This window comes from Lissotriton helveticus, chromosome 1_2, assembly GCF_964261635.1.
Source record: "Lissotriton helveticus chromosome 1_2, aLisHel1.1, whole genome shotgun sequence".
Classification (NCBI taxonomy): Eukaryota; Metazoa; Chordata; class Amphibia; order Caudata; family Salamandridae; genus Lissotriton; species Lissotriton helveticus.
Window position 1 is genome coordinate 265886304 of NC_136058.1, and position 27443 is coordinate 265913746.

The window sequence follows — 27443 nt, forward strand, 5'->3', positions numbered from 1 at the left end:
TGATGTTGGGCTCCCAGGTCTTGGAACAGGTTAAGGTGTTCGACTACTTGGGAGTCGAATCAGTGATAGTCTAGCGTGGACACCCCAATTAGAAAAGAGTGTTCTAACTCTCCAGCATGTAGATTGTGCATTAGCCAGAAGGGTAAAGGGTTCTGCCTTTCGACCCTCCGCTCCAATTCTGGAAATACATAGGGCAAAAGGACTAGGCGCTGCCTTATATGGGGCTGAGCTGTGGGGGCTGGAGAGTGTAAATCAGTTAGAACTTGCTGAGAATAAATTCATAAGGGCGATTCTGGATCTACCAGTGAACACCCCCTAATGCCGCTACGACTTGACCTTGGTCTTAAACCCATTATTTATTTTGCTATTCTCAGTGCACTTTTGTTTTGGGTAAGATTATGAACCAGTAGCACACAGGTCCCAGTAAAAGAGGCCTTGGAAGAGCTACTAATACTACAGAAACAATCAGAACGCCTTCCCTGGTTCCATAAGGTCAAGGATTGGTTTACTACAGTGAGCTCATAGCACACACGGCTGTAAAGGTGCATTACAGTGGACTTATAGCACACGTAGCTGTAAAGGTGCACTATAGTGGACTCATAGCACATGTAGCTGTAAAGGTGCACTATAGTGGACTCATAGCACATGTAGCTGTAAAGGTGCACTATAGTGGACTCATAGCACATGTAGCTGTAAAGGTGCACTATAGTGGACTCATAGCACATGTAGCTGTAAAGGTGCACTATAGTGGACTCATAGCACACATGGCTGTAAAGGCGCACTACAGTAGACTCATACAGAAAGAGAAACAAGGGAAGTCTTACAGTCGGAAGGGACCAAGGTTCGTAGTAATTTTTAGGAGACAGCGGTCCCTTTCAAAGAGAATCAATATAGATAACCACAATACGTAAATCAAGATCGGGTCTATTCATGTCCGGATAGACGGTATCTAGAATTTATATACACACATATAAAGCAAGACAATACACAACTTCCCAGGCATTTGCTTGATTGTCTAGTCCTGATGATGAGCCCATAACCGTTGTTGGGGATCGAAACGTCGTCTACAATTACATCTTAGCTCTAAACTGCAAATTAAGAATTATGTGGAGTATATGATGTTTGTGTTATTGTGACTACTGCTAATTTGTATCTTCACTAAGAGTCCTTTTTAAATCACTTGCCTGTGGTAAGTAAATCGGCTGATTTCCAAATACCCTGTCACGTCCTGCTCACTTACTGTTTGTGTATAAATTGACATAAATAGACCCGATCTTGATTTAAGTATTGTGGTTATCTATATTGATTCTCCTTGAAAGGGATCGCTGTCTCCTAAAAACTACAGTGGACTCATAGCACGCGTAGCTGTAAAGGTGCACAACAGTGAGCTCATAGCATGCGTAGCTGTAAAGGGGCACAACAGTGAGCTCATAGCAGTAAAGGTGCACAACAGTGAGCTCATAGCATGCGTAGCTGTAAAGGGGCACAACAGTGAGCTCATAGCAGTAAAGGTGCACAACAGTGAGCTCATAGCATGCGTAGCTGTAAAGGGGCACAACAGTGAGCTTATAGCAGTAAAGGTGCACAACAGTGAGCTCATAGAACACATGGCTGTGAAGGTGCACTACAGTGGACTCATAGCACACCTAGCTGTAAAGGTGCACTACAGTGAGCTCATAGCACATATAGCTGTAAAGATGCACTACAGTGAGCTCTTAGCACCCGAAGCTGCAGAGGTGCATGGTGAGCTCATAGCACACGCAGCTGTAATGGCACACCATTTTTTTTTTGCAGAGTTTTATACAGCGCGAACTAGACCCGAACCGAATCAGGTATCAGAGCGCTTTACATAGCACCAGTTACGTTACATGAGGACACTTTTTTTTCATTTTTTTAGGCACGGTGAGATTAAGTGATTTGCCCAGAATCACAGGAGGTTTTTGGCGTCGTTACCGAGACTCGAACCTAGATCCCCAGGTCCGAGGTCGAGCGCCTTAGCCGTTAGGCCAACCCCTCTCCCCTATTACCATTACGAGGATACAGCACCTGCAGCTGTAAAGGTGCATTACAGTGAGCTCATAGCACATGCCGCTCTTTTTAACGGATTTCGGCGTGAAAAAAGGTCACATTGGAATCGTTGTCAGGGCCTCTTGGAGTTGAAACGAATTCAGGCGGAAGAAGGGCTTAGTGCGAGTTCGAATGAGATGTGGCATTGCACCCATCGTGCGGATGAGGTCAAAGGTCCCAGCATCCTTCGAAAAAACAACAACGCAAGAACCAGAGAACCACCACTTTTCTGGCAACATACCCAGGATGTGGAACACACTCCCTAGAGACCTCAGATGCAACCCCTCCTTCCCCTGCTTCAAAAGGGACCTGAAACTCCATCTCCTCAACAAATGCTTTACCGACCAATGTCAACTAACCTAGACTTCAATAACCTAGTTGACTACCCTCTCACTTGACCATCAAGGATCGGTGGTTACTTGACTGTGTCAGCGCCTGCGTTTTTCTCCCTCCCCTTCACTGTATGCCTAATTATTATGTTTTGCTTATATATTTTTTTCCTTAGGTCCTGCTATGTAATGCATTCTTATCTCCTGTGTGTATGTAAAGCGCTCTGATACCCACGGGTCAAGCTAGCGCTATATAAAACTTTTAAAATAAAATAAAATAAAAATGTGCACCGTAGGGAGCCTACAACACATGCACCTGTAAAGGTGCACTACAGTGACCTCAAAGCACACTCACCTGTAAAAGTGCACAATAGTGAGTTCACAGGGCCCACAGCTGTAAAAGTGCACAGCAGTAAACACATAAGACAGTGCTGCTGTAAAGGGGAGCTATACTGACCTCATTGCACGCAAAGCCATAAAGGTGCACATAGTGAGGTCATGGGGCAGCGGATGTAGTTGATAGAGCAGGCAGCTGTAATGGGGTGGCACATGAAGATAACAGAGCAGGCAGCTGTAAAGGGGCAGCGCATGGAGTGAACAGAGCAGGCAGCAGGCAGCTGCAAAGGGTTACCACACATACAAAGCACTACACAATACAGGCCCAGCCTACCTGAACAGCCCCGTGCAGTTCCACCAACACTCCAGGTACCTCCGCTAAGCTGGACTCTCACTAACACAGGTCCCACACACACACAAAAGCAGATCAAGAGGTCGAGCCTTCTCATACATCTCTCCTTAACTGTGGAATGCCCTCCTCATCTCTTTTTAGGTCTCCTGGCGTTTAACAGCGCGTCAGCGCTGTGTCCGCCAGGAGATCTTTTGTCAGTGACTATGCTTCCCAGGAGACAGGGCTGGCCGCGCGCATTGCCTCTTCAAGGAGGCTATTTGAGCGGGGCACGCGCTCGCGAACGCGCTCAGCTGCTGTCTCCCGGGAAGCTCTTTCACCAAACACGCATGCGCATACACAGACGCATACACAGACACACACACACACACACACAAGCGCCCATGCACGCACGCACCCACACATACAGAGAACCTACCCCCGCTGTCGCATACACACACGCGTGCACACACACACCCACAAGTGCACCGAGCGCCCCCCCACCCCCACTTACCGCCACTCCGGACTTCAGCCGCCACCGCTCCTCTCCTGGGCAGGCACCTCCTATTCTTTTCATGGCCGATTTCGTCTCACGTTTGGGGTCCTCAAAGTGTGGCAGACCGTTGTGTTTCATGGCCGCCCGCCTCCGCTGGGCCATTTAGTTGTTGTTAGATGTCGCCTGAAAGACCCCTTCATATAGAGTACGCCGTTAAACTGACCTCGTGCGAAGAGGTATTTTTCTCCACCTCCGCCGCACTTCAAGGCGCTACCCTACGACGCCGCTGTGGACCCATGATCTACAGCCCGTGCCTGACGCCGTCACTTGACTCAGGCATTCGCGCAGGACAGCCCTACCGGGAGGCCCTATTTGATCTGTAAATCCCCCCAGTTCCTGTCTGTCGCTCTCATTCGCTCGGTGCGGTAGCAGCGGGGCGGAGCGGCTGCGTCTCGTCCAATTAGTTACCCCCTTCCCCCCCCCACACACAAAGACACCATTAGACCGACCCCCCTCCTTCCCCCTGGATCCGCACCCTACTCGCACCAAGGTACGGGGGCTCCGGGGCCTGCGCAGCTTTTGTGCTGGTGTAGGGGAACGGGTGTTCGGTTCACTTTCTGATGTCTGGGAAGGCTCAGTGCTGCAGGCGGCCGAGCCCCCTCTCGGTACGTCACTGTGCCCCCGCAGGAGGGCCTGACCTCGGACCCCTCAGCCCCTGTGCAGTCCGACTGATGTGACGTCACGGGCCTTGTCTTTTGTTTATGGTCTGCAGGCGTTGCTGGGTATGGCGTCATACGCGTCCCTGGTCTGTGTGCAGGCTGGGAATTCGCTGAGAGGGTCGCAGCTGCGCTCTTGGCTTGTAGAAGGTGACAGTAGCCACGTTGTGACGTCACGGCCCGAGTTCAATGTATGCCGGGAGGGTGCAGTACGACGTCATCCACTGAGTCCGTTCTGGGGGCGGGGGGGACAGGGGTGTTGTGACCTTTAGTAGATGTTCTACTCGAATCTGTGCGGTGCACGAGCCTTGTGTTTTTTCTGCCCTATAGGTGTTGTTTATAGCAAGTAGGTATGACGTGAGAGCCATACCATCCTAACTTCTGTGCATAGTGGGAGGGGACGTGTTGCCTTTTAGCCTGTCAGCACTCGGTGCACGAGTACGCTATGTATAGTGTCTAGCATTCAACACACTGCTTCTGTATGGGCGCAACATGTAGTTTGGAGTTTGCCTTTCAAACTGTCGCAGATCTGTTTCAAAACTTAAAGCCTTGCAGGTAGTTTCAATTACATGGCACAAACCGAGCATAGTGGAACCTAATGGCGTGAGAGTGGTGTTACGTCATTTGCTACTAATGCTTCTCAGAGTTTGTAGTCCAATGCTACGGTAGATCCGCAGGGTCGTGATGCAACATCTAGTTATAATGTTTACTATGTTTTGTAGCGCATCTGTTTAGAACCGTCTCTGACTTCAAATACAATTTGCAGCCTCAGAAAACGCCGCATTGAATTTAATATCAAAGACAAAAGGTACCTTGTGTCATTGTCCTAACAATATATGCAGTTTGTTTTCTCGTCTAGTACATGAGGGGGGCGCAATGCACGCTGCCTGTCAAAACGTACCCCTGGTATTAGTGGGGTTGTCGCACCTCTAATTTGTCAAATGGTCAGCATGCTGTGTATACACTCTATAGTTAATATAGAGTAATCAGTTTCCTCCATCGGCACGGGCAAATTATTAATCTGGATGTGCTCTGCATTTTCCGTAGGTCCGTTTTGAGTAGGGACCGTATTTTAGTGCTCAGAGTTAGGGAAGCATGAGCTTTTCTGGTTTTTAACACAGGCGTTATTTTACGGTGGCACTCTGCTCGCATGCTTCAGATCGCATATGATGTGAACACTTTGGAAGTTCTGTTTACTACACATAATGCAAAAGCAAGAGATCAAGGCTCACCATTTAACTTTTGGCAGCCTAATCTGGACATTCAGTTTTATTTCCAATTTAGTGGCGAACTGAAAGTGAAACTTGTTTTTTGTCTGACTGCTACCTCCCTAGTGCAGCTCTGATGGAAGTGAGTACTAATTGACGAAGACGTTTTTATCATCTTTAGTTCAACACAGAAAGCGCACCCCAATTTCCACTCTCCAGCATACTGAGTGTTGTTTGACTTGTATTACTGTTAGAAGATACACCGTTTGGCCAGGTTTTTTTTTATGCCCGTAACAAGTGTATTATTAGCGGGTTTGTAAAGCGGCTAGAATCGACTCCACATGGGAGTATCTCTGCGCTAAGAATTCTCTTACAGTGGAAGTTGGTAGAAAGCTCTAGTGTTTGTTTATACCGAAATGTTTTACCGATCTGACTCGAAATAAATCCGCTTTATTAACGCATTCATTATTATTCGAGGGATACTGAATGTAATTTGAAACCTCTGGGTGTCTGACTGCGTCTGTTTGTCTATGGTTAGTTGACAGTGTTGGTTCGTCTCTGGGTGTCTGACAGTGTCTGTTTGTCTATGGATAGTTGACAGTGTTGGTTCGTCTCTGGGTGTCTGACAGTGTCTGATTGTCCATGGTTAGTTGACAGTGTTGGTTCGTCTCTGGGTGTCTGACAGTGTCTGTTTGTCTATGTGTATTAGATAGTGATGGTTTATCTCTGAGTAATACAGTGTCTGTCTATGGTTATTTGACAGTGTTGCTTCGTCTCTTGGTGTCTTACAGTGTCTGTCTATGGTTAGTTGACAGTGTTGGTTCGTCTCTGGGTGTCTGACAGTGTCTGTTTGTCTATGGTTAGTTGGCAGTGTTGGTTGTTCTCTGGGTGTCTCTGATAGTGTCTGTTTGTCTATGGTTAGTTGACAGTGTTGGTTGTTCTCTGGGTGTCTCTGATAGTGTCCGTTTGTCTATGGTTTGTTGACAGTGTTGGTTCGTCTCTGTGTCTGACAGTGTCTGATTGTCTTTGCTGAAGTAGATTGTAAAGTTCTTTCAGGAACATCCTCTTGCATTACGACATTGCAGGCAGCAGGCCATGCAGGAGATGGTAGGGAAGTCACATGACACAAATCATCTTTATACAACAATTCAGAGTTTGATAACAAATTAATGTAACACATTGTAATATACAATGCCAATAGCTCAAACTTTAATACTGGGAGACCTATTGCATTGTAAATGCTTGTTGAATTCTGCAGGAGGCTGAAGACCTGCCTCTGTGAGTAAGTCTCCTCGGGGCTAGCCTCGCACACCTGCACAGTGCCAAGATCCTCTCATGGGTGATAGTGTGCTATAAAAGTCCACATAGCATAACATGACGTGAAGAGAGCAGGCAGCTGTGAAATGGCAATATTTGGAATGAACAGAGCAGACAGCTGTAAAGTGGTGCACAGAATGCCTGTAAAATATTCCAAGTGTACTTGCAATCTGGGTAGAGGAAGACTACAGGTAAACAAAGTAGAAGTGGGCGAGCCAACGAAAACTCAAGCCAGGCTCGAGCCTGACCCTGGCTTAGCTCGAGATCTTGTTGAAACTTTGAGCCCATAATGAGCCGAGCTTTCATGTGGCTTATGCCTGCCTCCATCCCCGTACCCTGAGCGTGGCTTTAGGGACAGAGATGTTGTCTTTGGACCTAAGGAACCAACCCGGTTCGAGTCTTGGCATTGGCTCAGTATCCTGTGATTCTAGGCAAATCACTTCAGTTCCCCATCACTACATACAATGTATGGTGACCTTCTGTAATGTAACAGGAGCTTATGCAACGCGCACCAGTACCTTTGGGTCAAGTTGACGCTACATAAAAACTGCCGAAAAGTGCACAAACCGGTAAAAGCAAAAGCCTTAACGTAAGGAATATTACACTTTCATAATCTGGGCCAGTACAGGGTTTACATGACAATGGTCTTACCTATGGGTTTACTAAAGGCTCATATTTAAAAATTATCACTTTTACCAACCACACCAAGCATTGGCATAGCCAATAGGTCTCGTCTTTGGGACCTTATAAGTGTTTAGCCATGCAACAGTTGATGTTATTGCACCAAGGATATGGTGCTGCATAACTAAATACTTAGAAGGTCCCAAAAGTGAGACTTATTGGCTATGCCAATGCTTGTTGGTCTATGATTTACATAGCAGACGTTTTCGGGGCTCGGCTCGTGCACGGGCTCTAAGATCCCAGCTTTCCCCCTTTAATTTGTTGGCTCACCCACCTCTAATACAAAGTGAACAGAAACGTAAGGCATCGTTCAACGAAATTGTTGGACACAACACTTGAAATGTAAATATTCACCCTCTAAAGGTACTGCACGCTTGCTGGGAAGTGCTGGCACCCTTACTTTCAAATGAATTAAGAGCACATACTCAGAAACGTTGACAGTGCCTGCCCTTCAATGACAAACAACGCGTGGCGACCAAAGACACCACGGTGCAAACCCACCTTAGGTAAACACGAAGCACAAAAGTTGTATCTGTCATTGAAGAGAACGAAAAAGCAGTTGCAAACAGTAAGTTCGCTGTTGTCTGACAACCATCTCCCAGGACGTGCACATTGGCACTGCCAGCCAAGCTTAGGTCCCTGGGTGTCACAATGTTTTCGGGGAATCTGTGATCGAGGATTACCTGCGGTTCTTAGAAAGGATGGAGCCCGAGCAGAGTGAAATGTCTGTTTGCGTGTTCTAATAATGGCTGACAGGTCTCGCGAGAGTTCACAGAAAACCCATGGCGGCACGTGGCCCTCTGTTAACACAGGTGCGTGCCCAGGGCCGCTTCCGGGAGCCAGGAGGGCGGTCATGAGCGTGTTTGGGACAGGCACCGCACCCTGCTCTGTGGCAGGTCCCCTTGTCTGGCAGGGAATAGAGTGAGCAATGGTCATGTGGTACTTGTAACAAAGAGACGTCTGAACCTTTTCCTCCTAATTTAGATTTTAGATACCTTTAAATCCATCAAGATAGGTAAAAAGATCATCATTCACCTAGGCCGATCCAAAAACCAGACAGACACCTCACCTAACAGAGAGGAACTGTATACTACTTTCACCTTTACAATCTTCCATTAACGGTAACGCCAGGGCTCGAGTCGCGGTACCACGTGGGTGGACGACGTCCCCCCACTTATTTTACCAGGAGAACAATAACTGGAGCAAATGGAGCCACACATTCACTCTTTGGCCTCTCTGGGGCGAGATCGGAGCTCATTCAGAACGCTGCTTACGCGCTGGCTTCTCTGATGCAATCGCTTCTAAGGGGTGAGTGAGGGGAGGCAATGAGTCTGATGGTGCAAGCCACCTTTCGTGACGTCACTTCCTGTTGTGACATCAGCGTCCCCCCCACTTCTTTTTTTAAGACTTGTACCCTGCACATTACAGTAACGCCATTGAAAAGACGATACTACCCACTACGAATGTGAGTCTCTGGGCATCATATGACTAATCAGCTCTCCACAAGAACGTCCATTCACCAAAATGCCATGGGTAGCGGAAGTGACATCATGTATCGCTTGACACCCATTGACCTCATAGGTTTGAACTCTTGTTTGACGTTTGCCCATCGCGGGCCTTATTTGCTGCTGAACATATGGTTTTCCTTTGCAGCCTGTTACTTTTAATTCAGTTTTCTCTATTCTAAATGCAGGACTACATGCAACATTTTATAGAGACAGAAGAGGTGCTGGAAGCCTGACCTGGGACAGCTGGGAAACGTTGCCATCACCTAGGGAGAGTCGGAGAGATGCTATTTATTAACCATTACTCTCCTCCACCCTCAACTACACCCTAGAAACAGCCCGGAATAGAAGATGCCTCTAGCTCCAGAGGTTGCACTTGAGAAGGTTGTTAGTGGAATGAATTCTTTCAGTTTGGGATTTTAATAAAAATCCAAGGATATTGATCACTTTTTTCCATTTTCTTCTTCAGGCCATTTTGACAACAGGTGGCACACTGTGTTATTGCCTAATAGCCACGATGGGCTGTGTTATGTATCCTGTGTGATATTAATATAATATCTATGGCGTTGCTGCCAGTCATCATGGGCGTAGAACAGTGAGAGGATTCAACTGCATGTCCTTCTGCAAGGGATGAGGCGGGGGGTTCCAGATTGTCCAGATTATTTACTGGTAATCTTCATTACTCTTAGTCCAACTCGTCCTCGACCCAGTCATTACACATGAGGTATATTCGCTGACAGGAAACAAAACAGTAAACGCTTGCAAGCTCCACCCACCCTCCTGCCAAAGGCTATAATACAATAGGCATCGCAAAGCACTTTCTAACATACTAAACACAACAAAAGCCTGACACCTACAGGCTGGGTGAGAAAAAGGAATGGGTTCAGGACGAATAGGACTAAGAGTAATGAGAATTACCGTTAAGTAATCTGGACATTACCTCTATGTCCTTCGTCCTCAACCCAACCCAGTAAAATAATGAGGAACAGTCTAGTGGTGAAATAAAGGAGACTCTGAGACACTTAGTGGGAGAATGCGGGATTAGAGAATATCGGTAAACACATGGAGCTCCAGCTGTGGTTTGTAATAAAAGCAGAGCAATCTGACTGCAGTTATGGGTGAAAGCACGGGGACCCTGGCTGCGTTAGGGATAAAAGTCGAGAGAACCAACTACAGTGGTAAAATATGAATACTTAGCAGCAGTTAGTGATAAAAATCAGGGCGATCCGGCTGCCGATAGTTTTAGAAGACTGGAGGAGTGTAAAAGTGTTGAAAGCAGGGTAGGAGGGAGGCCCGGCAGAAGTGACTGGTTAAAGGAGGGAGGAGAATATAAGTGCATGTTCCAAATGTGACAGGCAGTGGAGGCAGGCGGACCCCGGCAGTCTCCCAAGGCATGTGCGGGGGCTGCGAGGCCTTAGCCCTAGTCAGTGTTTCTGGGAGGACTGATAGCTAGATAAAGAAGATGGACTACCTAACACTCCTTGCTCGCTGTTGCTGGGCGTGAGCATGGTGTTGACCTGGAGTGCATCGCCCCGCCCATCCTCCTAGGAGTGAACATTCACAAATAGAACAACAAACAAGAAAGTGGAAACGAACAAGTTAAAAGAAACGGGTGAAAAGGAATGCAAAACAAGTTTAAAAAACAAGTTAAAACGAGACACGGCCTGGCGGCCGTGAAAGTGAAAGTACGGCCGACCGGCCGTGAATAATTAGGGGAGGAGAAATGCCTGACGCAGAGCGCACGCTGGGGGAAGCTTGTGGGAGGGAGGCTGGTGGCTTTGAAATCGCCCGTTTGGTTAAGCTCTGGTTAAGCCCCTATATCTCTCGCCAGCAATGCGCAAGCACATTAGCAGGCGAGACCTAAAAATAAAAGTACACTGGGAGGCCGTGGGCAGCAACAGCAGGGATGAATAATTAGGGGTGGAGGAGAAATGCGAGACACGGCCTGGCGGCAGTGAAAGTGAATGAACGGCCGGCCAAGGGCAGCAACAGCAGGGGTCAATAATTAGGGGGGAGGAGAAATGCCTGAGGCCGAGCGCACGCTGGGGGAAGCTTCTGTGTCCATACCTGCCAACTTGAACAACAATCACAGATGTGAGGAGGGGGTGGGGCCTTGAAGGGGTGGGTCTCGTGCAGAGACGTGCCTACGAGGCACTTTTGAATCCCAACACCCTCTCAAAAAAACAAAAAAAAGCTTGCTAAAGCTGGTGCGTGTCCTCGGGTGTTTTTCACTCCCCTGCATGGACCTCGGAAATACAAAGCCTCGGAAAACGAGCTGAAACCCCACTTTTTACAGTAAGCTCGTTTTCCTTGTCACTGTGTGATATCGGCTGCTCGTCGGGATACCGTGTGATGGGAGCTGATATGCGTGTTGCAGCGCTTGAGCAGGTTAAACGGCACTTTTGTGTTGAAAATGAGCGTTGTTCGGCCGTTGTGTCCTCGCAAATGACGGAAGATGCAGGCGGACAAGCTTTTTATCTCTCCGGTCGGTGGAAAAGACACAAATTATCACTGCTGGCTGGTCTGTGGCCTGCCTTCTGTCACCTCGGTGGCTCGCCCACTCCACGCCGGTATTGATGCCTAGTATTCTGATCGCTTTAATAACTGACATGGAGGCATGAGTAGCATTGCAGGGGAGGCTGATGCCTAGCAAGGGACTACCCCCTCGGAGCCGGTTACTGTGTGCTACCACCGTGCACCTGATCTGCAGGGAAATCACATCTCACCAATAGACGCGAGCCACTTTAATTTACGGCTCTCAATTGCCATCCACCGGGAATAGGGGAGGGGGTGCCGGTGAGAGCAAGAGTGAGTCGAGAGTGAATTACCAAAGATGTCTTCACCGCTTGCCACCCACCTAAAGTGGATAGTCTTACACTCTAGCTCGAGGTGAACATATATATACGACAAGTGCGTGGACTGCGAAGCGCAGCACACCAACTGGCAGAGCACATCCTGTGTGCCGACTGGAGGGACCGGAGCATCCGCTGCCTCTGACAACCGGCCTAGAAAGTTTCAGAAGTAACAAAAGTTCCTCATCGGATAGTCCATTCATTAAGGTGCGTCCATAAGGTTCGGCGGTCAGAGAGCCAACCGCAGAGGGGATTGGCGAACCTGAAAAGAGAGCAGGCTGTTAGGGATGGTGTTAGGAGTGCCGGGAGGGGGAAGGGGAAGAATGAAGGGGGAAAGGGAGGAGTGATGAGTGGAAGTAAAGAAGAGGAATATGGATGAAGGAGGGAAGAAAGAAAGGATTGAGTAGGGGAAGAAAGAGGTGGAAAAGTGGGAGGGGAAGAGAAACGAAGGGACGAAGCACAGACGATTAATGAGGGGGAATATAGAAGGAAGGGCAGACGGAAGTTAAGAAAAGAGGCCGATTAACGATTAGGATGAAAAGAAAGAAAGCAAAATGAGCGGATTGTAAGGAGTATGAGTGGATGGGGGAGGTTGAGAAGGGGGGTGGAGGCGCGTATTAAAACAAGTTAAAAAAAATAAAAGGAGAAACGCGAGACACGGCCTGGCGGCTGTGAAAGTGAAAGTACGGCCGGCCGGCCGTGAATAATTAGGGGAGGAGAAATGCCTGAGGCAGAGCGCACGCTGGGGGAAGCTTGTGAGAGGGAGGCTGGTGGCTTTGATGCGTGCACGCGCTTTTCACGGGCACTGCATGAAATCGCCCGTTTAGTTAAGCTCTGGTTAAGCCCCTATATCTCTCGCCAGCAATGCGCAAGCGCATTAGCAGGCGAGACCTAAAAATGAGAACAACGCAAAGCAGAAAGTTCCCCCAACCTCCGAGCGAAAGTGATGGCAACCAGGAAACCCACTTTAAAAGACAAGTACTTGACAACAACAGTCAACAAAGGCCCAAAAGGAGAGGACTGGAGAGCACACAGAACCAGAGAAACATCCCAGGCAGGCTCCCCAGAATGGATAACAGGGGAGGAGAGCAGGGCCGGACTGGCTACCGGGCAGTTCGGAATGCTGCTGAGCTGGGGGCTGATTTCGTTGGTGGGGACCTGCGTGTACTAAACAAATTTGTTTTGCTTTCATTATTTTGAAGCACACGCAGGTCTCCATGAACAAAATCAGCCCCCACTGCAATTAAATCAGCCTCCAGCTCGGCAGCATTCCAAACTGCCCGGTAGTCAGTCAGCTCCGTAACAACCGGAACACCAACAGCCCATCTGTAGAGGACTAAAAAGATGGTTCTCGGAAAGCCCGGGCAGCCGCCCGCTGGCCGTTCAGGATAGACAGAGCAAAACCAGTATGGAGCTTGTCTAAAAAGAACTGCAGAGTCTCAGAGATAGAACAAGAAGTAGAGGACAGATCATGAACAGAACACCAGGTGTTGAAAGAAGACCAATGCTTAGAATAGGAAGACAAAGTAGACTTCCTACGAGAGCTCTACATCACTCAAATAATGTGGTCAGGCAAACCCTGCCGACCTAGTGACTGCCGTTCAACCTCCAGACCGCTAAAGTAAGAGGGACAAGGAGGTGAGGAGTGGAAGATCTCAGGGAAGATGGAAACTGTGGCAAGATCCAAGGTGGACCCACCGCGATGCTCAACAACAACAAGAACCAAGACCTCCGGGGCCAGTGAGGCAACACAGCCACCACCTGAGCCCCCACTCTCTGGACTTTCAACAGGAATGCAGAGATGAGGGGAAAGGGAGTAAAGGCATACAACAATCAAGGAGGCTACGTGAGGGACAAGGCTTCTAAACCCCACGCCCCTGCTCTGGAATCCGGGAACAAAAGATAGGCAGGAGAACATCAGTCCTGGAAGCAAACAAGGCCATCTTGGTCATCCTGAACCTCCGGCAAATCAAGCGGAACACCATGGGATGCAGACACAATGTCAGAGAGGAAGGAAACCTGTGACTCAGGGCATCCGCCACCACGTTGTCCGAGCCCGGGATGTACTGAGCCAAAATGGCCTCCTGTAGATGAAGCTCCGTCCAACCCGCAATAGCACAGGCCACAAAATACAAGGACTGACTGTGAGTACTGCCCTGATGATTCACGTAAGCCACAGTCACAGTGTTGTTGGACCTCACCAGGACATTGCAAACCAACAGAGGACCCTGGAACTAAAGAAGGGCCCGTTCTACAGCTGACAGTTCCTTCCAGTAGGAAGATAAGCGGGACTCCGATCTCTGCCAATGAGCCTGCACGGACCACTGACCCAGATTCGCACCCCAACCCAAAGCATTGGAATCCATCATCAGAACCACTGGCGGTGTGGGATGCAACCACATGCCGCAGGAGAGATTGGAAGAGTCCATCCACCACTGCAGGCTGCTCATCACAACCGGAGACACAGGAACTTTCAAGGACAAATCCTGAGCAGGAAAATGAATAAATCGGTGAAGATGCCACAGAAAGGGGCGAAGATGCAACCTGGCCCATGGAACTGTGAACACTGAGGCCGCCATGTGCCCCTGCACCTCCATCCAATGTAGCAGGGAAGCTGAAGTCCGAGACAACAGAGCCCCCAATAACCACTGGAGATGTAGGATCTTGGAGAGAGGCAGAAATAGTTTGCCCAGAACAGAGTCGAAGTCTGCCCCTATAAAGGGCCGCCTGGTGGCAGGATGCAGATGGCATTTCAGAAATTCAAGAGACAGCCATGGCTCTCTAGCATACGGAAGGCCAAATCCAGCTGTTGAGATATCACCGGGTAGAGGGGGCCTGCAAAAGCCAGTCGTCCAGGTAGGGAAACACACCCCCAGGAGGTGAAGGGGAGCCACCATCTTGGTAAAGACCTTGGGCGAGGAATGCAGGCTGAAAGAGAGGGCACAAAACTGCCAATGAAGACCCCACAGGAAAAATCTCAGAAACCTCTGGAACCCTAAAGCCAAGGACACAGGCAGATACGCTCCCTGAATATCCAAGGTAGACATCACCCAGCCGGCCTGATTCAACGGGATCACACGCTGCAGGGTCTCCATCTTGAAGGGTATCTTCTGGACAAACCTGTTCAGGGGCCAGAGGTTGATCACAATCTGGAAGCCTCCTGTTACCCTCGGCACCCGAAAGTTGATTGAATAATTGCCCTAACTCCACTCTGAACGAGGAACAGGGACAATCACTTTCTTCCAAAACAACAGCTGAACCCCATCCAACAGGGCCCACCTCCGCGACACCTCTCTTGGAATCGATGTCCACACCCTGCCAGACGCAGGGGGGACAGGAACTCGATCTGATAAACCCTGGTCCAGGACATTCAGCACCCACTCGTCCATCGCCCTGAGACGCCATGTCACCAGGAAATGGTGCAATCTCCCACCAACCTCTTGCAGAACTCCAGGAAGACCTCTCTGGAAGGCTTCATAGTTAGGAACGCTGATTCCCAGGTCCCGCATCGGGAGGAGGCTTCCTCAGAAATTTCCCCTGAAAACTTTTCCCTGGGCCCTTCTAGTTCTTGAAGAAATACCGCTGCTGACAAGAAGGCTGTCAAAGGACTTAGCCGAGGAATAGAATGCCTCCTTATGCCACTGATCATGTCGAAAAGAAAAGGAATGCTTCTGTTCCTTGAACACCTGGTGCAACCTCTCCGCAAGGTCTTTACCAAAAAGACGAGGACCAGTAAACGGTAATCTCAAAGCCATGGACCATTTAGCAGCATCTGTGTTCCAACCTTTCAGCAGCAAATTACGCCTGGCAGGGTTCCAGATTGCTTAGTTGATCCTCTGCCTTGACTCTGCTGGCCATAACTTTTATGCTGCATCGCTTTACCGGAAGTCATGAAATCATTGTTCTGAGAGTGTACAACTACCACATTTTGGCCACATGTGAACCGGACAAGCTTTTGCCATCCAACCAAATGTATAACACAGGCACAGAACATTGCTTGGTGGAAATGGAAACTACTGGCAGAGGGAATAACAGAACTGCTTGAATGCTGCATTGCTGTGTGATTCCATATTGTGTGAGGGGTGGAATACATTTTGGGAAGCCTACACCCAATAAGGGTCGACAGCGCATGTTGTGGGGTGCATCGGTTTCATTTTCATTTTCTGTCTACTTCCCCAGCTCCTACCCCCCTCCCCTAAATCTCTCCCCTTCCCTGTTTTTCCCCTTACGTATTTGTGCTTATTGTATATATAGACCTTACAAGTAACTATGGTGCCATGCTCTAATAACTGTGTAACCTTTGTAACGATGTAACCAGTAACTATGAGCTGATACTCATGTAAAGCGCTCTGATACCTCCGGGTCTAGCCAGCGCTATATAAAACCTTTTAAATAAAATGTATTAATTAATGACATACACTCTGAGTCAACAGCATGAGGTTCCACAGTGTGTTAGTGCGTGAGCACAACGGGATCTGGTTATATCTTTAAGTGTGTGGCACATGCTACACATGTATGAGATGGTAGTGCATTGGTGTTCTGTACCATTCCTTGTTATTCAGGGTATGGGAGAAGAGAGAAGCGCCAGAGCCATAGCGCACAGTTTGCTAAAAAAAAAAAATACCATAGACCATAAACTACAAGGGAGCCAGGTTGATGTTTCCAGTTGCTCCTGGCACTTGTAAGTGAAAACTTTGTGAGTACTACAAATACAAAAGAAGAAAGCAGGGACACAAAAAAAAACCCATCAGAACCAATATAAATAAACACAGCAAGTTAGAAAGAGAACAGTGACTACAGATGTTGTTTTCCTTGATCTTGGATGAAACCACCAGAAAGAAAGTACAATGGCGACTACTTATTCTTTTGTAGCTTATTGTTTAAAAAAAGAAAAACTGAGCTGTTGGAACTGTAAACAATCTAAATGAGTAAAGATAAGACAATGGTGGCTACTTTTTCTGTTTTCACGTTTTATATATTTTTTTAAGTGATTTGTAAGAATTTAGGATAATTCCTATTTTTCAGCGAACAGTTGAACCCCCAGTCACAATGGAAGTAGTAGTACCTTCTGTAGTTTTCCTATAATATCAAGGTGAACCTGCTATCCAATGGAAGACTGGAAGGAGTCCCCTGAAAGCCATCTCTAGGTCCTTGAAGGGACGATGTTGTCACTTAAAGGAACTTAGCGATTTTTACGGTGTAGAAGGGAGAAGAGCCCAGCCCAACATTTACAAATCTCATGCAGAAGAATGACCCAAATAGAAGGTGTGATGGATCAAGAAGAGGGAGAGGTTGATGAATCTGAAAGAGCTACAAGTGCCTTAGAAGAAAATTATGGCAAATGTTTAAATACAGTAGTAGAAAGGCACAGGTCCTTTTCAAGGGAACAAATGCTGGGGGAAATGTTGAACAATATGTGTTGGTGTTACACACTTTGGCTGCTACGTGAAAACCTAAGAGTCTGACCTTTACGAGGACAACATCAGGGGCCAGTTAGTAAACAGTATGACCAACATGAACTTTCAGAAGAACTTACTGAGTGTCAAGAAACCATCACTAGATAAAGCCTAGAGCATAACACAAAGAACTGAAAACACTTCTTAGCATCTCAGGCAGTTGAACCCAGCAGAAGAATCATTTAAGAGAAAGCATGGCGGTAGTTAGTGTGGTGTGCAATAATGCAGGCATGAGGGATAAGAATGGAGGTGGTGTGAATGCCACAAAAGATGAGAGAAGTGAAAAGTCACAATGTTACAAGTGGGGTAGTATAATACATCTGATAATGTCAAATATGTGTCTTGCTATGATGAATAAATGTTATAAATGTGTTAAGATACGCTGGTGTGCAAAAATGAATCATGCTCTAAAAACAAAGGTGTGAACAACGTGCAAGAATGAGAAGCTGGCACAGATGGCGATAACAAGGAAGATGAGGTGTCAGTAATTTCGAGTGAGGTTCTCAAGGAAAGGACAGTGGGGCATATTACCAAGGGCCTTATCGCCGCTTTAGCGGGAATGTTTCCCGCTAAAGCGGCGATCATTTTATCGCCCTATTACCTAGCTGTCGCTAACACCAGTTAGCGACGGCTAATAGTTAATAGCGGGCATTTAGGGGCCCACTTTGCATGTCAGCGATGATTATCGCTAATGACATGCAAAGTGGGCGTGCCAAGATGTTAGCGACTGGAAACAGTCGCTAACATCGCTATCCCCTATTACCATCTTTTGAAAATAATCGCGCTAAGCGCGCTTATCTCCAAAAGCTAACGCCTGCCCAGAGCAGTTCTTATCCATGTTATCCAATGGTAGGTGGATAACATGGCTAAGAGCATTTGCTCGGTAATGCATGAATATCGCTGACTTTTCAGCGATATTCATGCATTTCGGCCGAATTTTATCGCTTAGGAGATAAACCTTGATAATATCAAGGCTCCTAAGCGATAAAAATAGGCGAAGCTCAGCGATATAATTTTGGCCGCTAACCAAGCTTAGCGATAATTATCGCTATAGCTTGGTAATATGCCCCAGTATTCGAAATGAATAATGATTATCATCCACCTACGCCCATTTTGGAAATCGAAGGGTGCCCTGTGAGTTGATTCTTGTTCACCATGTATAAACATGTAGAATAATTATGTTGTTAAACGAAAAAAAAAAAAATCATCTTTGGTCTACATGTACTTGCTTCCATTGTTCATCTATGTACCGTCCATGTTCTTGGATCTGTGTGTCTGTTACTTTTCTCCTGAAAAAGCATATCCAATGCACTACCCTATTTCTCATCCTATACCTCTATCAGTATCTTTAATCTACATATACATATCTCCTTTATGCATATATATACTTTCAATGTACTTATGGATCTATATATTTATCACTTTCTTCCAATTTGGCATTTCCAATGCACTACCCTATTTCTCAATATATCTTCTAGCCCAACGTTCTGAATCGTCTCAAACTACTTTCTGCTACTCTTTCCAATGCACTACCCTATCTCTCACCCTATACATCTATCAATATATCCTCTACATCCGCTCTCTCATTTATCCCAAACCCCATACCACTTTGATCCCCAAAATAACCCTTTTTAAACTCTCTCCGACTCTACCCCTCCTTGCATTATCTGACACCTCTTTTACTACACCGATCACCCAAAACAAACCTCTTTAAACTGTTCCCTATGACTCTTCCCCTCCAAAAACCCTTTTTACTCATCCAAAAGCCTCCTCCTACAGCAATGACCTAAAGAATTAAATAATTTAAAAAACAAGGTCCTTTACTCTTCTATCCCTCCACTATCCTTCCCAATCAAAATAACAGACTAACATGTTCACTTATCAAATTCCATATTCCACTCTACTAACTCACCACTAATCTTTTATGGGTTCCAGAGTAGCGTGCTACACTCCAATAACGCGTTTCAACACCCTATCAGGGTTACAAGCGCTATATTAATGCCAACCTTTTTTCCCCTTTTCTACCCCTCCCCAACCCTTCTCAATCCAAATAACTGACTAACATATCCACCACTCAAATTAATTTCATGTTTCACCATACTAGTTCAACACTAATTCTTATGGGTTCCACAGTAGCGGGCTACTCACCAAAAAAGCGCTTCAAAACCCCTTCAGGGGTAGCCAGCGCTATATAAATACAAACCTCTTTCTATCCCACCACCTACCCTTCTCTATCCAAATAACTGAATAACATATCCACCACTCAAATTACTTCATATTTCACTATACTAATTTTCAACACTAATCCGTTATGGGTTCCGGAGTAGCGTGCTACTCGCCAGAAAAGCGTGTCAACACCCATCAGGGGTAACAGGTGCTATATGAATGCAAATCTTTCTTCCCCTTCTATCCCTCCGCTATCCTTCTCACTCCAAATAATTGACTAATATCCACTACTCAAATTACTTTCATATTTCACCATTCTAATTCACCACTAATCCTTTATGGGTTTCCGGAGTAGCATGCTTCAACACCTATCTTCTATTCTTCTGCTATCCTTCTGAATCCAAATAACTGACTAACCTAGCCACTACTTAAAATGTACTTGCATGTTTCACTATACTAATTCAACACTAATCCTCTATGGGTCCCAGAGTAGCGTGCTACTCTCCGAAAAAAGCGCTTTGACGCCTCGTCTGGGTTGGAAGCTCTATACATATGCAATTACAATTACAATACAATGCAATGTATCCAAACTGATATTAGCACTTACAATAGGTTGGGCAGCATTTTCTTGGAGGAATCAAACGCATGTTCTATACAATATTGTGGGGTGCAGTGTTGTTTCAAGGCCACGATGAAGGCCAAGAGATATGGGATGCATGGAAAAATCTATGTAGTTGGGAAAGGAAAGGTTCTATTTGAATGGAGAGAACAAAGAAGTTTGGGAATGGCTTTAAGCCCAAATGACACTGAACATGTTTTAGTAATGCAGGAGGGTGATAGGGAGAAGTAAAGGAACTTACACAGGTGTTCTATGAGAAGTTGGGGTCGCTAAAGGGATTCACTCATACGGTTAGATTGCGAGAGGATGCATGCTCTAAAGTTCATAATTTCAAATGCTCCTTTGGCCTTAAGGGAACCTTTGAGAAGAGAATTAAAACATTTATATGAATGGTTAATTGAGACCTGAGATACCTTGGAATGGTTGACCATCATTGTAAAAGCATGAAAAGCCAATGGCAATATAAAAATGTGTCAATTTGAGAACACTCATTTGAGTCACTCTTAACAGTTTGGCATCCCTCACACAGTATAATGGAGATATTGGCAATGATTGGTTGGTCGAAGGTTTTTCAACCCTGGTCTTTCAACCCTGGACTGGACACAGAATTCTGTTGCACAATAGTTCTAGAAAGTTAACTTCATTTATAAGACCGGGATGGTGCATCAATTCTTGATAATGCCATTTGGGTTACCATCTGCGTCAGCTGTGTTTCAAAGGGTGATGCACACACTGTTGTAAAGTATTCCCAAGTAAATATTATTTGAAGATGATATTGTAGTTTGTGGAGTCAACAAAAAGGAGCAAAATGAACTTTTGAGATAGGGGATAGGTAAATTGGATGAAGCCGTATTAACCACGTGAACAGAAAAGAGTAAATTTGCATTAGTGGAGACCGAGTATCTGGGGCATTCCATATCAGCAGAAAGTAGTGCGTTCTAAATGTAAGGTAATGGAAAAAACCAAAAGGGCAGCAAGTCCGAGGGACAAAAAACAGTTAGTCACTCCCAATGCTTGGTGAATGCTATTAAAAATTTGTGGAGCATTTCTCAGAGTGAAGAACACTAGTGATGAGGGCTGTTGGAATCAAGCCCTTTCTGAGTGGTCACCCTAAATTGTTTAGCCTTTATAAAGTTTTTACGGAACCATATTTATACTGGCTATAAAAGTGCTTCTGCTCTTCCATTCAAAATGTTAAAATTGGTATATTCCTGGTTGACACATTTAACTTACCTATAAGTCCATAGTTTATGGTATGTAAAGTGTATCCAGGGCCTGTAAGTTAAATATCATCGGTGAGCTTCATCACATATTGTGCCACCCAATGCAGTGACAGGACAAACATGACTACAGGCCTGCCACGTTTAGCACATTGGTGATGGTATTAACTGCAAATTTGACCTGTCAAAATAACCCCTGTTTGAGAGGTCTAAAGCCTCCTTTCATATGTTAATAAGTCAGCGCTAGGTAGGCCTTACTGCCAATTAAGGCAGGATGCATGATATTTAAGAGTAGGACAAGTAAAAGTTAAATGTTAAATATGTCCTTAAAGGGAATAGGTCTGAACGGCTATTTTCACTGCAGCGAGGTTAGCTCTTCAATAGGAAAGCATTGGGATACAATATTAAGCCTAATACATATTACTATCCCTAGGAAACAGCTAGAGAAATATTTCAAGGACTATTTTGAATAGTTAAACAAAATCCAATGTAATGGTAAAGTTAAATTATGTCTAACTCTTACAGAAAAAATACTTTACAAAGGTTACCTTTTGCCTGCCTAAAGCTTCTAAGGTCATTCAGTGCAAACTGTCAAGTGGGAGCTGGTGGTTCCCCTATGATGAGGTGTGAGCTGCTCCCCGGAGCAAACAATAGGCTGATCTGAATAGGCAGGGATGACCCATCTGAACCTGATAGAATATGGAGGGGAGGGTGGCAGCACCATCTTTAACAATACTGTATCAAGTCCTGCTTGAATGTCACATCCTGCCTGACATGTCTGCTGGGTTTTTTCATATGACACTTGGGTCTCACTTCAAAGAGGCCTCCCATATCGCAGGCAAATGTTAGCTGACACAGGGCCCTTCGTTTGTCTGTCATTCAGTCAAGCCCCAATCACAGTAGGACTCTCTTTGACATTACAGCGTCACAGGCTGTTTGGTAAGTCTGCTAGGTTTACATATTACATTTGGGGAACACTTCAAGGGTGGAAAACAGAATACCAAAATACTACTTAATTTGGGCATTTTGAAGATGGACACACTCTTTGGCCTCACTAAGCTTGGACTCTGAGGGCTGGGGTGTATGTGGGGAGTGTACTGTGGTAATCCTGCTGTCCTCCCACATCTAACACAGAAATCCAGTTGTAGGTAGTCTCTGTACCCCCAACAAACTCAGAGAGAGAGAGGTAAGGCGAAATCAAAGCTGAGCTGGCAGCATGGGCAGACTGGGAGCAGCAACCAGCCCTGACAGCTTGCTGCTTGACCGCCCTGAGAGGGGGTGAGGGGGATTAGCCACAAGGAGTTTGTAGGATTAGCCCCACTGAACTGTAAGGGAGACCCAGTACTCATTCCCATCCCATGATCTCATGCCAGGCATACATGTGACATCTACAGGCACACACTTAAGAATACTCCTGGACCTGTGCAAGATTAGAAGAGTACTGAAACTGTTGTCTGCAACCTGAGTAGAGCCTAGAAAACTGGATATGCTCTGACTCTTGTAACCAGAACAAACATGTGGGCTCCAAGAGTCACAATGCTGTTAAAGCTACTGGGACATAACAAGCTACGACAGGCCTTTACCTGCCACTGCTCAGCTGAGCAGCGGCAACTGTACCTGAACTGGACCCTCCTATTGAACTCCGCCTGCCACCCTGTGAGTCTCTATGTGCCTCCCCTGAGATTCTGGGGAGATTTCGAAGTGTACTTCTATTGTGGAGTGGGGCTTAAAGTACTAAAGTGGGAAGGTAAAATCTTTGACCAGGATGAACCTGGTTAGTGTATTTGACCCGTGCTCCATAGCGGTCACCGTCAAGTTGCACCTAGGTCCTGTTCTACTGCATAAATCCTTTAGACATCCTCTCTAGGTTAAGCCTTTCTGATCTGTGTCATAGCAGCAAGGGGGTTGACTCAGGTTAATTTTACAACTTTAAGAGTTCACCCTGACAATGAATTGTGATTATCACTTGAGGTGCTGAACTTCTTACTGAGAGCAAGGCACTGACCAAAGTGCAGCTGGCAACAGAGCTCGAAGGGTTGGGAGTTCCGCTGTTCGAGCATTATTATTTGCCGTGCAGCTTCAGTGCCTCACTTGTTGGTTAGCCGGTCATCACTTAAGTGTGGGGTGCCTAAGGTCATGGGAGGAACAAGGTCAAGACTGATTTGCATATGGCTGGGTCTGAACTGGAGTGGCAAAGTGAGTTTGAGAACGATGATGGATTTAACCCAGATCTAATAGTGACTGGGAGTGAGTGTCTGAAAAGGTTCAGTGCACCGTTCTTCATCCCCTTGTGTTTGCTTTGCCTAGGGTTGACGCCAAGATTGCTGCATCTTGTGCAAGAACTGTTTCTTTCAGGATCGGCATGGCCCGCACTCTCTAATACCCTACTTTGGGTAGCACATGAGTGTAATCGTAGAGCAGCATCAGGACTGCTATTGTATGCTCCAGAGATCACCCTGTGCTCCACCCGTGCCTTCCAAACAAGCATAGGTCAAGAAGGAGTGGCACGTTGGGAATCAGTAGGGATGAGATCCCTGGGTGACTTGCTCCATGAAGGGGTCCTCAGCCCATTCGACCTCCTGACTGAACAAACAGGTCTTCAGGTGGGTCAGTTCTTGACACATAGGCAACTTAGGGGGTGAACTGGAGCGACTATGGGGCATTACTGACATGGAGCCTGCTGTGCACCCCCTGACGCAGATACTCCACACATTGGGCAATGGCGGAGACTGATTTCCTGGCTCACTAAAGCCATCTCTCAATAAACTAAAGACCTGCAGGGAACCCTCTGGCAGACATGGAAATACATCATCAGCCATGCATTGACCCATGAGGTTTGGGACAGGGTGCTGATATACCTGAGGAAGGTCTAACACAACGCCAGTTTTCAATACATATAGTATAACATATTAGATAGGGTCCGATTCACAGAATGAACTTTGGTATTCACAGAATGCACTTACTACTTTTATCATTCACAGAATGCACTTACTACTTTTGGCATTCACAGAATGAACTTACTACTTTTGGTATTCACAGAAGTTAGGATTTTGTCTTAAGTTTGTCTTAAGACAAACTTAAGACAGACTTAGGACAGACTTAAGACAGACTTAAGACAAAATCCTAACTTCTGTGAATACCAAAAGTAGTAAATTCATTCTGTGAATACCAAAAGTAGTAAGTGCATTCTGTGAATGCCAAAAGTAGTAAGTGCATTCTGTGAATACCAAAATAGTAGTAAGTTTAGGATTGATTCTTAAGTTCATTCTGTGAATCGGGCCCATAGAGCCTACTTAACGCCGGCCAAGTTACACAAGATACACACTACAGCATCACCGGAATGCCCTCGCTGTCACACCCCTGAGGCAAACATGGTATATGTTTTGGAGCTGTCCGACAGCTTGCGCTCTCTGGGCAGATGTCTGCACTATCCTTTCATGTGTCACAGGCCGAGAGGATCTGGATTGCATGGCCTGCTGCTTACTCGGTCTCTAGAAATGCCGAAAAGCGGGTGGAGCCTTCAATCGATTCAGTGACCAGTCTGTATTGTTCATAAAGTGGGCAGTGGCAATACATTGAAAAACCCCAACACTACCAAGCATGGCACACTGGTAGGGTGTGACTATCTGTTGGGGTAAGGCAGAGACTGCTGCGCCCCATCGCAAAGGAATAGGGGAATTGAGAATGCGTCCCATTGCCGCTGTATAGGATGAGCTGCTTTCCGCCCTTCAGGGAGCCCCCAGTGGCGATGAGGGCTCTGAATGACTTGACACAGTAAACGCCTTCCTGATAGCCCCTTCCCTTACAAAGGTACACCCCACCTTCCTCCTCCCCCCACAAGTGGATACAACACAGCAGGGGTGATGATGCGCCATTCCTACTGAGCCCACAGGAGCATCACAAAGTGGTCCTAACGTCCCCCACTGCAAGTGGCCTATAGTCAGGACTGCATCATTCAAGTATCAATTGTATCCAATACGGGTTGATAAGCTCATAGATGGGTTTATGTTATAATAGTTATGCACTGCCTTACCATTGTGAACTCCGGGAACAATTGAGGTGGATTTAACACAGCATACCACAGACAATGTACAGGTTTGGTTATGATACTCGTTATGTTTGCTGTAATAAATATTGCCAAAATTCAATAAAGATGGTTAAAAACACTCTTACAGAGTGCAATTGACTCAGCCTTCAATTTGAGAAGATTTGTGTGGGGAAAGATGAGGAGGAATTAGGGGGCATATTACCAAGGGTGGCGATAGGCAATTATCGCCAGTTTAGCGGCCGTTTTCTGCCGCTAAGCGGCGATAATTCTATCGCTCTATTAGCAAGCTGTCGCTAACTGATGTTAGCGACAGCTTTTAGGCGATAGCGAGCGGTTTGGGGCTCGCTTTGCATGTCAGCGATATTGATCGCTAATGACATGCAAAGTGGGCGTACCCAATCTGTTAGCGACAGAAAGCAGTCGCTAACGTCGCTATCGCCTATTAGCAAGGCAGGCGTAGCGATGGAAATATTCCCGCTATCGCCAAAAACTAACGCCTGCTCAGACCAGTTCTTAGCCATGTTATCCGATGGGAGGTGGATAACATGGCTGAGAGCATTTTGTCGCTAATCCGTGAATATCGCTGTATTCTCAGCGATATTCTCACATTTCGCCGCTATCGCTGGATAATTTAGCACAATGGAGAAAAACTTTGCTAATAGCATGTTTTGTCCGCTAACATATCCAGCGATAGGCAGTGATAAATAAATCGTCGCTAAGCCTATTTAGCGATAATTATCGCTACTTGTTGGTAATATGCCCCTCAGTCTTAGGCAGGTTTAGCTTTAGGTGAGAGACTGAAAGCCATGACTGATCAGTTTTAGAGCATTATTTAGATGAAGTATCACATGTAGAGTTGAGATTTTTCGGTAAAGCTGAGGGTCATCTGCATATAGGTGATATGTGATATTGGCTTGCTTAAGTATCAGTGTGAGGGGATAGAGGTTGATTGGCGTGGGTGTAAGAATGGAACCACTTGATTGATTGTGGCAGGGGTTGACAAGGAATTCTTTTGTTTAATTTGTTGGCAGTGATTGTTTAGATATGAGGAGAACCATTTCAGGACTGTGCCACCAATCCCCATACGTGACTTCATGGTGTTGAGAAGAATGTTGTACTTGACTGTGTCAAAGGCTAAAGAAACATCAAGAAAAACAATTATATTATGAATGGGGCTCCCGGTTTTCCGTTTTGATGGATTCTTACAGATAATTACAGACAGAAAACAAAGTGTTGCCTGTCTGTATTTATTTTTAAAGATAGAAAAATGCAGAAAAGTGTGCATCTTGTGGGTGGCTCTCCATGCTGTTTATCGTGATTTCTAGGACAAAAGCTGAGCAGATAAGCAGCATGGGAAGTTAAATATAGGTTGAGATTTCCCTAAATGCAGGTGTATGGTAACATATATTTGTATTATAATGCTCATATTCACCTGAAAGTGTAGTGTTTTGCTATATTTGGCTTCTTTATTTGTCAAAACGCGACAGGCAGCAAAGTATGAGTGCATGTTTATCAGTTAAATAAATGTGGAAATATACCATTTTATGACTCCATATAATCGCAAAACACAAAATAAATATGGATAAATACCAATAAGATGGGCAAAAAATAAATTTGGATAAATACAGACCGAAATGTTAAAAAAAGAAATACCATACAAACCAGGAGCCCTAATTATGAATGGCAGTTTCTGTATTGCACACAGCTCTAAAACTCGACTGAAAATGATCTAGTAAGTCAAAGTCTACAATGTACCGATTAACTTGAGATAATAAGCATTATCTAGTGCTATGGGCAGGAAAAATAGGTTGGTCACAGGACAGAAGTTGTTCAGGTCTTTTGAGTCAGCCCCATTTCTTCTTGAGGAGCAGAGTAGCCTGACCTAATTTGTAGAAGTTTGGAATTGCACCTTGTGACAGAGAGGAGTTGATTATTCAAGTCCAGAGATAAGGAGTGTGATCTCTTTGATTAGGTAGGAAAGGATCACATCCAAGATGTTGGCAGAAGGTTTCATAATGGAGATGATTTTGTTGAGCTCGCCTACACTGACTACCTTGAACTCATTCCAGGTGGCACTGTTTTCCGTTTTGATGTTCATG